Source organism: Astatotilapia calliptera, chromosome 11, assembly GCF_964374335.1.
Source record: "Astatotilapia calliptera chromosome 11, fAstCal68.1, whole genome shotgun sequence".
Lineage (NCBI taxonomy): Eukaryota > Metazoa > Chordata > Actinopteri > Cichliformes > Cichlidae > Astatotilapia > Astatotilapia calliptera.
The window spans coordinates 11,594,808-11,612,808 of NC_137432.1; positions in this window are offsets into that span (position 1 = coordinate 11,594,808).

Consider the following 18,001-nt stretch of genomic DNA (forward strand, 5'->3'; position numbering starts at 1 on the left):
GTTATACACACTCATGTTTCCCTGAAGATAACATGCATATATTAACTCATTCACTGCCATTGACGTCTATAGCCGTCAATGGCAGTGAATGAGTCAATGGGTTTAACTCATTCACTGCCAATGGCTGGCAGTGAATGAGTTAAGTGGTTCCTTAACTTAACTTACATGTCGAAACAAAAAGAAAAGAAATTGAGAATTTAGTATTTTTTAACCAAATACAAAAATTTCCACCCGACTTTGTCCTTCTTAAATAAATATCAAGTCCTACTGCCATTCAAACTCCTGCACTAACATGCTAAAGTAAGGCTTTAGCCTGTAAACTAAGATGACGAGGTTATCATTTTACCGGCTGATCAGCATGCATTTCAATACTAATGTTAAAATGTAGTACACTGAAAATTTTGATTATTAAGTATGACTCCCAATCATGACGTTACCTGCCTTTTATCTTATCTTGCCAAACCAGGAGAGTAAAAAATAGACAAATAAGGGTTAAAAAAAATCTTTATCTGCAGCAAGCAGACACAAAATTGTAATGAAATAGGCATGCTCATTACTCGTCCATTTAAAGTCCAAAGATATCCATTGTACATGCTGCAGTTCCCTGGAAGCAGCTCGTTATAAAGAATGGAAAGGTACTGAACATCAATAGCATGCATGACTTCTTTTATGAGCCTTGCACACAGTTAAATTGGTGACATTTGGCCTTTAATGGGCTGGCTGAAAACTCATATCCTTTCTAACTACTGAATGAGGACTTCTAATGAACACCCAACCAGCTAAGAGAGTTAGTGGCCAGTACTCAGTGAACTGAAAAACCAGGAAAGGCAATTATCAGTGCTCCCAAACAGCACTGATCGAGGATTGCTGCCCAGAGCAATGTTTTTAACCTTGATTTTAGAACCCTAGATTTACTGCAGCTGCTATGCAGCAATTTTTATTATTAATCATATAAAATTTAATTATACTCTTTTTGAGGACATACTAACAGCACTAAATTGAAATTTAAAAAAATATACAGCCACAGAAAAATAACTACTGCAGTATAATAATTATAATGATGATGATGATGATGATGATTAGAACTCCAGTTTGGGCTTATCGGTAGGTTTTAGCCTGTAATCATAGCATAAACAACTAAACCTCGAGATCAGCTAATTCATAAGCTGAAAGGTCACGAAACCCTAGTTTACTGACCCAGCTAAAAACTTGCTGAGGGGGAACATATACCATGTTTTATACTTCAGCATTACTTTTCATGCCTTCATTTCAAGCACAGGACTTTGCTATTGATCTATGAGCCTGAAGATTGGACGTTGCGATTAATGACCTTAGATGAAAGAAGTATTCCTCTGAGGTCCATTCCTTGAAATGCCACTAGATTACCTCCCACCTTCCACCAGAGCTTCATCATGAGTGTGAGTGATGCAGGGGCAGGAGGACTGAAAAAATGATGGCCCCTGAGTCGCAAGAGAGCTGTGTAAGTATAAGGTAAGGTAATTTTTGCGAAGAGCTATCTCCATCTCTCTTTTCGTGTCATTTACTCATTCTCTAAATTTTCCTTCTTCATCTTTCCTCTTCTTTCTGCCTTGCATCCTCACTCCCTCTTTTTACTCACCCCATCCCATTTTGCTTGGCTCAAGTCCTCAATTATTTTCAGACTGCCAGGCAAGGCAGTGCAGGGGCACAGGGGACCATTTTGACTTAGTACATTAAAGAATTCATGATTTGAAACCACCACAGCCCACGCTGACGACTCTATGATATGACTTTTCAGTGCCTGAAGCTCCTTCCTTCTTCCCCCCTTTTCCACCAGACTGGCTTTCATTCCCCCTGACGACTGACATTGATCTATCCTTGAGTCTTTTAGCTCCAGGACTCCCATACCTTAAACTTCTAAGTCTTGACCATTAAAAGAACAGAGAAGCCAATATTTATGAATTTGTCTGCAATGATTTCCTGGTCCGTTTCTTGTGTCACCATCTGTAAATTGGCTTGTTGGTATTAGGCACATACAGCGACAGACTTGACAGCAAACTGCTGAAAAAGTGATGAAATGTCTCAGGGAAACACGATGTAATGGTGTTAAAGAGAAGAAGGCATAACACAACACTGAGCAGTGTGTGCTGGACAAACAGAGTTTAACATATTTGGAAAAGGCAAAGTAAAACAATACAGGTCATATCTACTGACACATTAATGTTTTCATTTCTTTTTTTCTTTCTAATGATATAAGTTGAGTATTCAATAATAAACATTACACTCTAATAGGTTAACTTGAATGGTTTTGTATTAAGCATCCTGTACCAGTGGACTCAAACAACAACAGCTTATCAAAAAGACAAGCAGGAGGGGGGTATTAATTTAGTCAAATTCACAAAATTGAGCTTTTTAAAGTTGAGGTTTGCTTGAAAAATGTGACTTCCTCAGGTTTATGTACACATTAGCTAAATTAGGGTTAATTATTGCACAAACAGTAGGTTTAACATTGTGTTCAGAGTGTCAACATCACAGCCAGTACCTGTTCTCTGCGGGAGAGACTTCAGATTTCGCTCTCAGTGGGACGGTGCTGACACTGCGCACATCTAATGTCGCTACTCTACTTGTAGTGACTTCATTCATAAACTGCAATGTGTGAAATAACACATTCAAAATATTTGTATTATCAGAGTCCCAACAATATCTAAATGCCACAGCTGTAAAATGTATAGTCTTTTACACACTTAGCCATTCACCCTTCACAATTTCATTCAAGCCCCACTGTGTATCCTGCTTTTAATGTTTTGTGTGTGTGTTTGAACGATCTGCTCTTCTGTGAATACAGTAAAGAGCATGGCGTGAGCAATGTGATGGGAACATAGTGCCATCTTCTGCCCAGACTTGTTACTGCTATTTTCTTGATTACACTGGTTCATGTCTGCGACATCTGGTTGCAGGGACATAATGTGATGTTAATCTCCTGAGACCTGGTCTTATTTTTACCTCAATATTCTGTTCAACCTGGTGCTTTTATTTACTTGTGTGGAATAAGAAGAACTCAGACAGACACCATCTCTGCTACGCACACCTAGTCAACATACTGAATGTCCTAACATGTGTTTCCAGACTGCAGGGGCATTCTTCCATTGCTTGGCTACAACATCCAATACCAAACAAGCCTTCCTCACTGTGGGCGGCATGCTGCTCACAGTGTGAGCTCCCTAATGGCTATAATGGAGGACAAGACCATTTATTATTACTGGCGGGATGAGGTATGTATACGGCTACAATTAAGGAGAAAAACATCCTGGTGCTTGTAAAGGGCAGTAATGTGACTCTGGGAGTGATGGATGCAGGAGGAATGAGTCTCGCAGGCCTGTGGGAGTATCTTATTATCTGAGGCAGGTGGGGGATCCGTCATTGAGGAAAATTAGAAAAGGGAGCCAGAATGAGCGGGAAAAGAAAGACATGGGGGAGAAAGAGGCTGGAAAGATAGGTATCTTGAAATTGGAGAGAAGGAAAAGGAGAGGAGCCAAGAAACAAAGTAAGAGATGTTAAAACAAGAGAAGGTAAAACACAGGTTTGCTCTGCTGGTCAGTTGCATAGTGACAGTAGGCAAGATAAGTGTAGCTAAACTTGCTTTGAAGCAAATTCATCTGTTATTACAGATAATTGGAAGTCAAATTGAAGAACTGCCCTTGATGTAATGCTTTCCATGTGGAATTCACTTATTTACTATTCCAATAATTAGATTATTAGTAAAGTTACTGACGATCCTTTCAAATTGCTGGTAATAACGCCCCCTTCTTGCCATGTATGTGCTCTATGTGGAAAAGGATTTCTCTCTCTCTCTCTCTCTCTCTCTCTCATCATTTTTCCTATTCAGAAATCTGTTTCCTTAAAGAACAGGAAATATTGTCTATCCTGCATCCATTTGTTTATATTTTGGTATCACTGCAGATATAAAGCCATTAATCTACGCCTAAGAACACATTATTGTATGCATGAAAAGGACAGGCACCACTATCTGTGTGAATTATTACAAACACCAGGGTCCATGTTCACTACTAGCAAGCAAATCTCAATTAAACTGGCAGGTGAAAGTGAAATGCATAAAATACCGTGCTTGCAGAATTACAGCCAAATGTATTACTAACTGTAAGTGTGTTTGTTTCTGTATGCGCCTGTTCACATGGTCCCCTATTTGGGATGAACAGCCATATGCATGAATTCATTCTGTGGGGCAGCAAATGCCAATGAGCTGCCTAATAGCGCCATTAGGCTCTGACAAATGAAAAAACAAACTTACTCTAAAATGGAGATTCATACGTTTCAGTGCCTTTGGTTTCTTAACCATCACTCCTGGGTCGATCTTACAATTATCTATGGCTGTGACATTTGAACTGCAATTGATTCAAATGGAACATTCATGCCCATGGATCACTGTTATTCAAATTGTACGACAGATGAAATTGTAGAATCTAATGTGGACTGATTTCATTATCATTGGCGCTTGGAAATGTCCAGTTGGAATACTTAACATAATCAGGCAATCAGGGAAGGTTAACTCTACACTGTACTTAGACTTTCAAATACCAATATTTTATTAAGCTATGATTGGCTGTTTGAGCTAAAATCAAACTGATAAAATAATGGGTGCACTGTTTCACAAATACTGCTACTCTTTTTAACTCTACATTATAGATATGTGTGAGTCAAATGCATTACAGAATTACTGCCTAATGTGAATTTTTACTAAATGTAGTAGATCGTCTGTGTATTCTTGAGGCTTAAATGCATGATGGGCAATAAAGATTATTGCATCACAGATTTTAAGAATTTTTCAATACAAATCAATTTTAAAATAACAGAAATACACACACAAAAAAGATATTTTCCAGTTGCTTATGTAAGAAAAATGCAGTTATATAATCTCAAAAAAGTAGTTTGTACACAAAAAGAAAAAGATGCATTCCTTTTTTTCCCTATCTTTTACTTATCTGGATAATCCGAAAATTCCTAAAACTGTCAATAAAATGTCAGGGTCCCCTATCTCATGTACATACTCCTGACATTTCGTGAGGATGTGCTGGAAACTTTATACAGTATATACCCCTGTCTGCGTGCACTGGGCTTGACTCTGTGTATGTGCACGAGTGTCGCCGTGCCCATGTGGACTTGTTAAATCGATTTTCTGGAAGATGTACGTGATTTGCAGTGTCAGTTGTACACATTGACAGGCAGCCTAGTCTAATGTAAAAATGGATAATCCCCAGCCTCATGGTGGATGCTCCATGATAAGAAATTTATTGTCATTTTAATGTGTTTTCATTGATATAATCATCTGCCAAAAGCAGGGAGGTGATATTGAGAGAAACAGAACAGCACAAAGAAACACATAGAAAAGCACACTGAGACAATTAGTCATAAAATAAGGCAAAGTGAACATGAGCAAGACTAAAAATCTATTTATTTATGCAGAAAGAAAAAAACTACAACAGTCAGACAGAAGGAGGAAGTGATAGAAAGAGGCAGATGGGGGACATTAAGTCAAAGTTAAGTAACCATCGTCTGCTTCTTTATCTCACCCAGATATGGTAATCCAGTGAGCCTCTGATATTTGTTTAACAGCCTGGCTTGTGTGTGTGTGTGTGTGTGTGTGTGTGTGTGTGTGTGTGTGTGTGTGTGTGTGTGTGTGTGTGTGTGTGTGTGTGTGTGTGTGTGTGTGTGTGTGCGTGCGTGTGTGTGTGTGCGTGTGTGTGCGCATATGTGTGAGATTGAGAATATGAGTGAGAAAAGGCCCAGTCGTGCTTTTTCATCTTGCTCCCAGTTACACCAGCTCAGCTTAGCCAATGTTGAATGAAACAGTTATAATCTCATTGTGATGGAAAAGTGAGTATAAACTACTTCTAAGGCATTCAGAAAAAACACAACTGTGCATATGTGTGTTAAAGTAATCTCAGTAAACAGATATCTGCATATAAATTTGCAGGATCCGTAGGCAAGAGACATGACTTTTTATTCCTGATGTGCTTTCTGATGTGTGGTTGCAGTGCCACTACTATTGAACAGTCAAGTCTGAGCAGATAGTAAAAATTCTACTCACTGGTCACATGATGAGTCTCTGCAGCATTTGTAAAATGATGCATGGAAATATCAGCCATTTGAACCAAAATTAGGCCATTGGTCCCAGAAGCCACATGCATGTTTTATCTAGGTTTGTTGAGTCTTCAGACACAGAGGTCTAAAGAGCTGACTGGCTTTTTTCAGCTTGCTCAGTCACCATGGTAACTTTTTTTCTAGCATTAGGCTGATAGTAATATAAATTCTTAGCTGAGGAAAGACTTTTTGATACTGCAGACTTTATTTGTCTGCCAAGTAAACACACTCAACCTAAATTGTATCACACACATTTAGTTGTTGATGGTAGTGATTTTATGTAACTTGTACTTGATAATACATATAAATACACTGCGGTGAACACATTGCATTCTTGTCTTGTTCCTGGAAATATATGGGCATTTCCAGGAATGGTATACTGTCAATGAGTGGTTAAAAAATCTGAAAAATAAATGGAGGATGCTTAATTTTAAAATGGTACTTTTTTTGTTTGTTTGTTTGTTCTTTTCAAAACATATTCAATTTACATCCAATATATAACCAGACTTTGGTTATATTTCTTTTGAACCTAATTTTGTTTCTGTGAATCAAATTCATTTTTTATATCATAGGGCATCCATGAGAATCCTCCTTGGAACAAAAGTCAATAAAAGCATCAAAGTTAATAAACACATGTGTAATGATGTTTGATTTTCTGTGTTTAATTGCCAACTTGATTTTTCCTGTCCCAGGTCAGATAAAAAGTATGTTAAGTGTGAATGAAAAACCTACGCTTGCAGCTATAATGTATTGAGGGATTTCACAACCAATCCTGTTTTATTTCCATGCACAGATTTAACTATTTAGGAATTGCCTGAAGTCTAGAGCCCATGGACATCACCAATTGCTGATTTTTTTCCCTTTGAGATGCTCTGCTAGGCCTTTACTGCAGCCACCTTCAGCTTCTGCTCATTTGTTTGTCTCTTTGCATTTAATTTTGTATTTAATAAGAGCTATCTCTACTGGATTAAGATCAGATGAATGACTCAGAGTTTGAAGTATCATCATAGTCACAACACTACCGCCTCCTCCATGTCTCACAAATAATGTGCTACTGTCATTGTCAGGATATCGTGTTTGTTTTTTCCTCCTCTGTGCTTTGGTTTCCTTCTCTGGAGTTGGTTACAGTGGGTTCGCCTGTGGATGAGTTTGGATGCAGATACCATTCATTTCCCCTGGTCTTAAATGCAGCAGACTCACTGAGTTTGCTGTATTTAGGATTGATAATTGTCCCAAGAGCATCTTCACCCTTGTGGTGGTAGTGACTACTCTGTGATCCATAGCTCAGTAATAAAAATTCTCTTTCCGTTCCAGCTTGCCTTTTCCAAGCTTGGCTCCTCGATTCCAGCCCATTTTTGTCCGTGGTTCATCCTCAGTGCCTCCAGTGTGCTCCCCGCTGTCTCACTAGGATTCTGTAAGCTGCTTTCACTAACTGCTGTCCGCCTGCCCACTCTCCGCCACAGCTGCTCACCTAGCCTGTTGAGTAGATGTACCGAACCCCTCCCAACTTTGGATCCCCCTCACAGAAAAGTAAGAGTGTCTGAACTCACAAGGCAAACCTGTCTCTCAGAAAATTCAGCTAACTGTCTCCTCTCCTTCCCCAGCACCCCCTCGAGTCTCACTGGTTTCTATTAAAAGGAGTACCTGGTACGTATCAGTCTGTTCGAGATGGTGTTCTGCTGCCAGTCTGGTAAATGGTGGAGAAGATTGGTCAGTATTATCGATGATGGGCAACAGTTTGGTCAGTAACTTTCTCTCGACCACAGCTTCAAAAATGTCTTGTTTGAAGCCAATCACAGACCCATTCCTAGTAGTTTCATTCTGTCTATTTTTGTCACCAGCGCCATCGCTGGTCTCCCGTAGACTACAGCAAAGTATGCTGCACTCGCCACAAATAAGTGATGAAAAATCACCAACATTTTGTGGACACAATGAAGCATCCCAGCTTCCTTAAGAAACAGAGCCTTCTCATCCTCTTTTCATCCACCAGTGCTCTGTACTCCTTCATAGAGTATTTCTCTAAATTGGATGACCCTAGGTTGTGCTGAACCTGAGGCGTACAAGGTTGACATGGATGGAGATGGCATAGCCCCTTATGAAGCACTGCTTGTGCACATCACCAAATCAGAAGAAGATTGATCAATCTGACACTGGCCTGTCAGGAAGTCAGTAATCCATAAGAAGGTTGACATCTACACTGATATTTTCTGTAGCTTCTCTCTCAGTAGCAGGGGCTGGATGATGTTGAATGAGAAATCAATGGTGATCTTCATCATACAGCTGTTACTATCTTGATTGGAGAACAATCTCTGCAGCACATAGATTATTGGGTCATCCACTCTCATGTTTGGTCTATATGCAAACTTCAGAGGATCAAGAGACATGTTTTTTTTTTACCTGAGACAGCTATGTGGGGCCAAGACTAATCTCTCCAAGTTGGTTGATAATCATTAAGTGAGGCTGACAGTGTTAACTTTTTTAACACTAGTATTTTCTCCTGTTTGAGTTAATAGTAAATGTGACAGAGGATCACAAACATTTGGCTAGCACAGGTCCTTGGAGCCTTGAGAATGATACGGTACCATGAAGCCCAGCAACCTTGCCCTTTATTCACATGTGTAGTGTGAGAGATCATTTGTTTTCTGTGACTTGTGTATTAGTGGGGACTTACAATGATTATGTGTATCCCATTATTGCATTGCCATAACAATTGGATGAATATATAACAAAGTTCAGTATAAACACAGGACCATTTCAACATGCTGTTGATGGCACACTTGCAAGTTCAGACATGGAAAAAGACCCATTCTTACTCACTGGCTTGCACATGTGATTATGGCCACACTCACCCTTTGCTGGCAAAATGACTTTTTGCAGGCCCTGATGGCTAAAGTGAATAAACCTCCATTAACTTTACCTTTTTCTTCCCTCTACAGTTCTCTCAGATTTTCTCCCATCTCTTCTGTTTATTTCTTAGTTCTTTCTTTGTCCCTTAACCCTCTTTTCTTTCTTACCACTCCCTTCTATCCATCTAACTCTCCTTCTGAGCCCTCTCTCTAATATCTCCCCTGCAGCCATTTTTGGGACCCTACAGGGAGGGAAGCAATCTTAGATTTATTTTACCTCCAATTTCCAATTTGAGAGACCCCTGCTGCTCGAGGCGAATCTTCAAAGGGCCTGATGTGAGTCGTACTGTTAAATTAAAGTCTGTAAAAAATGGCAAAAATATTTCAACCCCCCCATGTTCCTAAATAGAGCAACAAGAACCAGAACATCATCTACACTCTGTACACAGAACAGCATGTATTACCTCCCTGAATAGTTTCTAGGGATACAATCCCTGGCAAGGAACATGACTTAAAGTGAACATGAGACAGAAATGTGCCAAAAGTGAATAATAATAATAGAAAAACATAAGTTGAACTGTAATCAGAACTTTTCATATAAATAGTAAATCCCTTCAACAGGACAGTTAACATAACAAGAAGCATTTCAGCTACATAAATGACTTTCATGCCACTATATTAAATATCGTGTTGGGAAAATGCTATGTACTTGCAGTCAGTGCCACAGTGATACATTCAACAGTTACAGTAGGTGGCATTAAAAGACAAATTAAAGCTCTCCTGGCCTTATTTCATAGCTGATCTGACCCCATGCAAAATAAGACCCAAACTATTGCCCGAATGTCCTTTGATACGCCATCACCACTGAAAAGAATACAGTCTGCCTTGTAGTCTCCATATGTCAGTTCTCAAATCCTTCCACAAAAGAGCCACATACACGCCATTTTTGTTCTTGATCTCTCAGAAACACAAACTGTCTCTCTCCCTCCCTCTCTTTCTTTCAAAAACAAACACTCTCTCTTTGACTGGCCTATACACACACTGTACTCTTGCATTTACACTCGCGCAGCACACAGTCCTCTTCTCACAGTATAAAGCCTGAAGACAGGTGTTGGATTAGCTTTCTGGAAGAAAAGAGCTCAGCTCCTTTCATAGGAGTTGAGCTGGCCTGGAGAGCCGGGGAGGCAGGTGCACCATGAGAAGAGGGAACGGGAAAGAAGTGCGTGTATGCATGTGCGTTTGTGTGTCAGAGGATGCAGCCCAGTCATCCTATCTATTGAGAGGAAAAGAAGGGGCTTTTGGCAAAGCTGGCTCCTGTAATTGGAGATCCTGGCGTGGCCAGAAGTGAAGCGTGGTTGGCTGTTGCCACGTGGTGACAGTTGCTTGCCAGCCATCCTGTCTATACACATATACAAGCACACTTTCATACACACAGAGAGACAAATGCACACTTGGACGTTTAAACTTTTGAATGCCTTCCACTGACTAACAGTTGCTCTAATCTGTTTAGATTTTCCCCACAAAAATTGTTATGTTCATCATGAGAATCAGATCATTTATGCATCATCTCTAAAATGAAAAACAATCTTTTTATTATTAATTGTAAATCCAACAATCATGCAATCAGGAACCTGGCCAACCTAGCAAATACTTACATTGCAGACTCACAGACTTTGCAAACATGCACAAGCTGCCAGCTTGTAACCAGGGTAACAGAGAGAGCAAAGGAGGCCTCTTCCAGATGCTTTTGTTCTTAAGGACAACCCTTGGAGACTGTCTGCCATATTACCATGGGACTCTAGCCCTCTCTCTCTCTCACTCACCCTCTCCCTCGCTCTCTCTTCTCTCTCTCTCTATCACCTTTAATCCTCCAATTTGAGGCTTTTTTCATTTAAATGACCAATTACAGAGATGCAGAGTAAAGGGGGAAGCGCAACAAAGTAGAGGGGGTTTGAGGAGGGGAGTAAACTGAAGGGCAGATGGAAAAGTACAAAAAGAGCTGAAGATAGGCAAGCATACTGTAGTGTGGTTGTGTGTGTCTGTGTGTGCATGTGTGTGTGGGTGGGTGGATGGGTGGGTTGTGTGTTGGTGTGTCATATTAAAACCCAGAGGAACCCAACCTTACCCTGCCAGCTGTGAGGCAGGTGTAAGGTTACATTCTACACTCAAGTTGCACTCCAAAAAAACTCTTGCATTTGTGTTTAGCAAATAAGTGTGTGTGCGTGTGTGTGTAGGTGTGTGTGTGTGTGTGTGTGAGGCACTTGAATTTCGTCTGAACATTCAAACAAAAAGTAAAGTAGTAGCTTTTTTTCATACATTTGCTTATCATAAAAGCAAAAGAAGTTTGGATCTTCACATTTACGGTAGCTCATGAAATAAAGTCTTCAGCATAGCGTGGCTCGTGTGATTTTTCCTGTTTTTTTTTGCATTTTGATCTTCATTTAATTGGGAATGGAAGATAAACTCAAAGTGCTTAAGGTAATAACACACAACCACACACTTATTAATTAATAACAGGTCCTCCTTTACCCCTGAATAAATAGCTGCAGATTTGAAATCATGTTTTTCCCTCTGCTGTATTTCAGCTATGGGTTGATCTTTTCATGTTTGCTTGCAGTGCTCGTTTTGCTACATGCTACGTGTTCTTCCTAAATTAAGAAACTTAATAAACCAAACCTTTCTGGGGAACTGCTCTATCCTTTTAAAAAAAAAATCTTATATTTATTATACTTTTTTGGCAGTTCTCAGTTAAATGGCTTGAAACAAGTGTGTGAGAGAGAGTGTGACCCTGTGGGGTGTGATTCAGCGTGATTAATTGTTGTTAAGTGCGCTTCTTATAAGAGATGTTGTGCCTGCAGAGGAAAGAGACTATTACAGCTGAGACCCATACATCAAGCCTGATAGACCAGTGAAAGACGACCACCATCAGCGCACATGTGCACAAATGGTACAATTAAAACAGCTAAAAATGTGGGGGTAGGTAACTACAGGGACATCAGGCTATTGACCCAGCAATCTGTGCTCATAATGTGTGCGTGGCAGGGCATGTGCATTAAGTGTTACTGGCTATTAATAATTTTGTGTTGGACGATGTATAGGATTTATACCTGACAGCTCCTTTCAGATCATATTTCCTCTCTATTTGCCTTCAAATCCATAACTTTGAAAATCCCAGTCTTCTCTGTTTATTAAAGCATGATGGGAGCATAAGGATAATTATAATTAAGGATAAACATCATTATTAGTTTACTGAAAATGATGTGAAACTGATCCTTTTTTGGTCACAATACATTACATGGATGCCATTACTGAAGGGCCTGTGTCAGAATTACATTAGCATTTATAGATATGGGATTTCTCTCAATTACTTCTTCCCATATTACTGGCTTACAGGGCTCATGGCCCATATAAGAATGAAGCTAAAGATAAACCAATTAATTTAACCAAAGATTACTGCTCTATCTTACTTTTTTTTTCTCACCACAATTCTTTCCAACTGAATAAATGCTGCCTTGGTTTAATGTCTGTACAGCTATAACTTTGACAGCTTTCTCTCCAAAGAGAAAGATCACCTCCATCACAATGGCACTTTTGCCCCCTCCAGTCAGTGGTTTATGAAATACAGCATGGTCCAAGTCCAAGTGGAAAGTCCAAGCTTCCAGCCCTGGAATGGCAGATTGACTGAGGAATCAATAAGATGACAAATAGGCCACAACACCAAGGCTAAGGATTCAAGATGGATAAATCTGGTCTTCCTTCTCTCCATCTATCATACAATATAAGAGAGGCAGGGAGAGCAAATGCAATGCAGCTACGATCACTACTACAAAATCTTTCTTATCTTTTGTCTCACTTGAAAAAAAAATAACAAGAAAACATTAATTAGTTTCTGTGTAAGAAATCTTGAAACTTCAGTTCAGAAATGTTGAATTATGGATGCACATTTCACAATTGTAATAGCTTTTGCAAAGAATCAGCTTTCATTTCCTCTGTGCCTCCAATTCTCATCATAATATAATATAACAGGAAATAAATAAATCACATTATATCAAAGAGCTATTGCACAAGCCTTGGCATCGAGGAAAAGCTCCAGTTGCAGATTATTTTATTTCATGAGCAGAATGTTTCAAGTTTTCATTGGCTGCACCGACATCAAATGCTGTAAAACTTTTTTAAAACTTAATTTAAGTATTAAAATCATAGTCTACCTTAAAATGACTGTCAAACAGTACACATAATAATATCAGTAAATGTTTGACGAATGTAGGTCAGTGTCTAGATAGTATGTAATGGTGCTGAGGCTAGGCTGAATTTGTTTACTGTTATTGCAGTTCCCACGAAGTCCAGTAGATGTCAGGCTTGTTAGCAGAAAGTTAATATTGACTGCAGTGTGGGTGTTGACGTCGGTAGATTGATGGCAAATAATGTATTGCCATGAGATGCTTAAATTATTTATCTGATATTTTCATTTATAACATCTCTGTCACCATGGGATTTTTTTCTTGTTAAGATTTAGTGGCTAATGGAAGATAGATTTGTATGTTGTACAGATAGCAAAGCCAATTGATTGAAATTGTGATTTTTGAGACTGGGTTATAGAAATATAACTGACTTGATTTGCTTATATTATGTCTATTAGATCAAATTATCCAGAATTATCCAATCATAATGAGCCTTACTGTGTAGTATAATTTAGAGCACACTAACAGAATAGCTTAAAGTGTCCCCCCCCCCCCCCTCCCTACCTCTAAATAAGACTCAGTTATATGGGTGCTTAATATAGCTTTTAAGATATAGTGTATATAAATTATGGTGACATAATCAAATACACAACTCTCGAGGCAAAATAGCTTAATAAGGTGTACTTTTCTACCAATTCAATATAGATATTTATTTTAAATATGTGAAAAATATTTATTTAAGATTAGTGCCACTTGAACACTGCATCATGAAATGAATGGTTGGTGGAAAAAAAGGCTAATTGGACAACATTTTCCTATACATGACCAGTAACTTCCAGAGAAGGTTCACCATATAAATCAGAGTATAATGAAATAAATTTGCAGCGGAAGAACACAAGACCACAGACGAGAACAGGGGAAATCATAGAGCAAAGGAGAATAAAATGGCTTCTGTTGCAGCCACAACACTGAATCAGCCATGAACATCTCTGTATACCAAAGTACTCTAGAATCAAATGTGAGGCCATCTGTCCAACAGCTGAAGCTTGGTAAAAACTGAGTCATGCAACAGGACAATGATGCCAAGCACAGCAGAAAATCTACAACAGAATGGCCAAAAAGGAAAAGAATCAAGGTGATGCAGAGGCCCAAAGTCCAGACCTGAACCTTATTAAAATGCCTAGAATAAAACCTTAAGAGAGGTGCATAAACAAATGCCTGTAAACATTTAAAACAGAGGAACTGTAGCTTGCCAAGTGAAGGGACACTTCAGTAAAATCTTGTTAAAATGTTATTGTTCCACTTTCCCATGAGAAACAATACACCAGCTTATTAACAAGTGAAAGTTTATCTTGAAACATTTGATTTTTAACATGGTAACAATGACACCCTGCTAACAGCACAATATTATAGCTATGTTGCTGTTTTACTCTGTAACTAGATAATGAGAACTTTCCAAACTTTATTATTTATTTATTTATTTTTTTACATTTCATTGAAAAATTACACCCGTCAGCCACAACATTAAAACTACTTGCCCAATATTGTACTGGTCCCTCACCATGCCTATCATGGTGTTCCGTTCAGTTTAGTTCAATTCAGTTTATAAAGCTGCCAACAGATAATATTATTGCCATGGGTTTGTGATGTGCAGCAAAATTTACATGGATGGTGGGTTTTCTCAGAGTAATATCATCATGAATGCCTGGACATACTGTAAGACTTCCAAACAGAATAATACACAGAGTATCACGCTCCATCTCCACAGCTTGTGTTCCTTCCTATCCTGCTACTATCTCAGATAAAAGAAAAAAAATAATTAAGTGTTGCTATTAACATAATACACAGGAAAAAGTCCATACATCCTTGTTTGATTCTTTCAAGAAATGGGTGTGATGCTTGGATGCACAGTGTGAAGTAGACAAGGGTGTAACCAGTTTGCAGCTTTTCAGGCAACACACAGTAAGTGGTAATGCATATCTTAGAAAGCATTCTTCTATAACCAGCAGAAAGCACAAGAAAAAAGCACTGTCTGCTTTTGAAATTTAATGCTAATGTATATGCCATTATGCTTCCATGCAGCTTAGTTTTTTAATACAGCATTTCATTGTATCTTATATCTGTGTCATGAAAATTTTACGGATAAATTTGAGCATCTAATAAAATGCACAATACAAACTTTACAAAACATAACCTCAGTTTTACTCTGCATGAGAAATGTCCACCTCAGTAGTACTTAAATCTGCATGCAAACCCCTTTTTATTTAAATAAACACAAAGTTGTACTTTTTAAAATACTGTATAATTACAGGGGATGAGGCAGTTAACCTTGAGGTGAAGGCAAACTCTGGAAGTCCCCAAAAGTAAAGAGGTTGATTTAGCAAACCTGTTATCATTACTGTCAAACCATTTCAGGGCTGCAGGATAGCTTGTGGTAAAATTGGAGTTTCCTTCATAATCAGCTGTCATACACTTATACACAAAAGGCATCTTGAGTCATAATGTACTCCGGCTGCAGCATCACTGCTAATGTAGGTCACAATGTCCGGCGGGTTGCCAGGTACCATCACCCTATATATCAGTTAACTTAAGTGATATGCCAAGAAGCAAACATGAGCAATATGAGATGCTTTCTTTCTTATATATATTTCTTATCCTATTTACTGTAGTGTTAAAAGCTATGTGCCTTCTATAGCTACACAACCTGCATCCATTTAGTAATTATTGTGCTGTATTTCACACTAAGTGTGTTGTAGGTGAACAACCTGTTAGCCAAACAAACACCAGACACACAGTATTTAAGTAGCATACCTTTAATATAAACATTTTATTATTTTATTCTACTGTGACCAATACTCGGCCCTGCTCTCTGCAGCTCAGTGCTGTCTCTCTCTAATGAGCTATGGTTTGCCATCAGTCATTACAGGAAGCCTGATTATCCAACTGGCATTCTGCACAGCTCACAGAGAACTTCCTGAAGGTGACCTTCTCAGGTTGCCATAGAAACCTCTCTCTCAGTGAGATAGAGAGAGAGAGTGAGAGAGAGGCAAAGAGAGCGAGGGACAGAGACAGAGCAATACAGAGAACAATAACAGAACATTTTGTCCAAATAAAAAAGCATTAGTATGCTGTGGTGTCATTGCACAGGCACATCATCTGGCAGTAGAGTTGTCTTGTTAACCAGTGGTAAACAGATAAAAAAAAAAATCCCCTATCATTATTCAACAGCCTTCCATTTACTTTATTTATTTCATTCATTACCTTATTACCTTATTACCTGATGCAAAAGATGGTTTAACATTGTCTTGCTAAAATGTGAAAGGCCTTCCCTGAAAAAGATCACATGTGCAAAGGAGCTGTGTGTTGCTTTAAATACAGGTTGCTGTTAATATACTTTTGAGCACTGATGATATCTTTTTCAAATGTGCAAGCTGCCAGTTTCATAGGCACTAATGCAACCCCATTCCATCAGAGATGCAGGCTTTTGAACAGAGCGCAGAAAAAAGACAGATGGTCCCTTTCCTTTTTTTTAGTCTGGAGGATGTGGCCTCCATGTTTTCCCAAAAAGAATTTCAAATTTCAATTAATCTGACCACAGAACAGTTTTCCACTTTGCCTCAGTCAATGATAAATGAGCTTTAACCCAAATAATCCAGAAGTGTTTCTGGTTCATGTTCACATATCATGGCTTCTTTTTGTTCATAATAGAGCTTTTACCTCCACATGTGGATTGCACAATGAACAGAGCCTGTGCATTCATTTGCATGACTGACCCAGAGTCTTTGGAACTTTATGTTGAGGAACATTATGCTGAAACTATTCCACAATTTCCATGCATTTCTTTGAGATTTGTGAACATCTGCCTATCTTTACTTCAGAGGAACTCAGCTTCTCTAAGATGCTCTTTTTATACACAGTCATTTAACTGACCTTTTGCCAGTTAACCTTATTAGTTTCAAAATGTTCCTCCAGGTGTTTCTTTTTGCTACCATCTACTTTTCCAGTTTTTGCTGTCTCTATCCAAACTTTTTTGATGTATTGCTGCCAGCAAATTCTAGGGGTTTTTTTCAGTTTAAAAAACTGATGCGGTTCCAAGTCACTGGATTCTATTTTAATAATGCTGTGCACAGCAACATTTTTGCGATGCTGGTTGTACATGTAATACTTTGATCTTACATTATTACATTTCCAGTGCAACAAAAGCATGAAGGCAACTTTACTTTCCTAATACAGGTAAAAGAAAACATGTTGATTTGAAGCATAAGGTAACTTGACCTCTTTTTCAAGACATTACAGCATCACTTCATATATATCCAATGACTTTCATAGTGGATATTTCACTACCTTTCCACTAGAAAAACTTAAGAATTCCTTTACTGTGATTTGATTGCGGCACAGAGACTTTTCAGCGTGCACTATCAGTCATTCAAAATAAAGAGATGAACTTTCTCAGTTACCTTTCTGCCAAATCACTCTTTAAAATTTGAATGGTCCAGCCCTTGTTTGTTCTCCTGTTGTTTTTCTGCTCCAGTCACTTACAATTACGCCTTTTGACCAATAAAAGACAAATTTTATTAAACCTGTTCTGTCTTTCTCCACAACCAAGTCAACAAAACAAACAGTGACAGGTTTTCTTTATACAACTTAAATTCCAAAGCCTGTATCAAAAAAAGCTAACATTTTTCTAAAAGCTGAAAGAAAAATGTCAATTACATTATTAAAGCAAGGCATGAGCAAGGCAAATGGGGAACTAAGTCTGCCATTCTTATTCTTTCTTTATTCCGCATGGACTTTATTTCTGAGGCGCAATATAGTTTGCTCTTTTAGATTCCACCT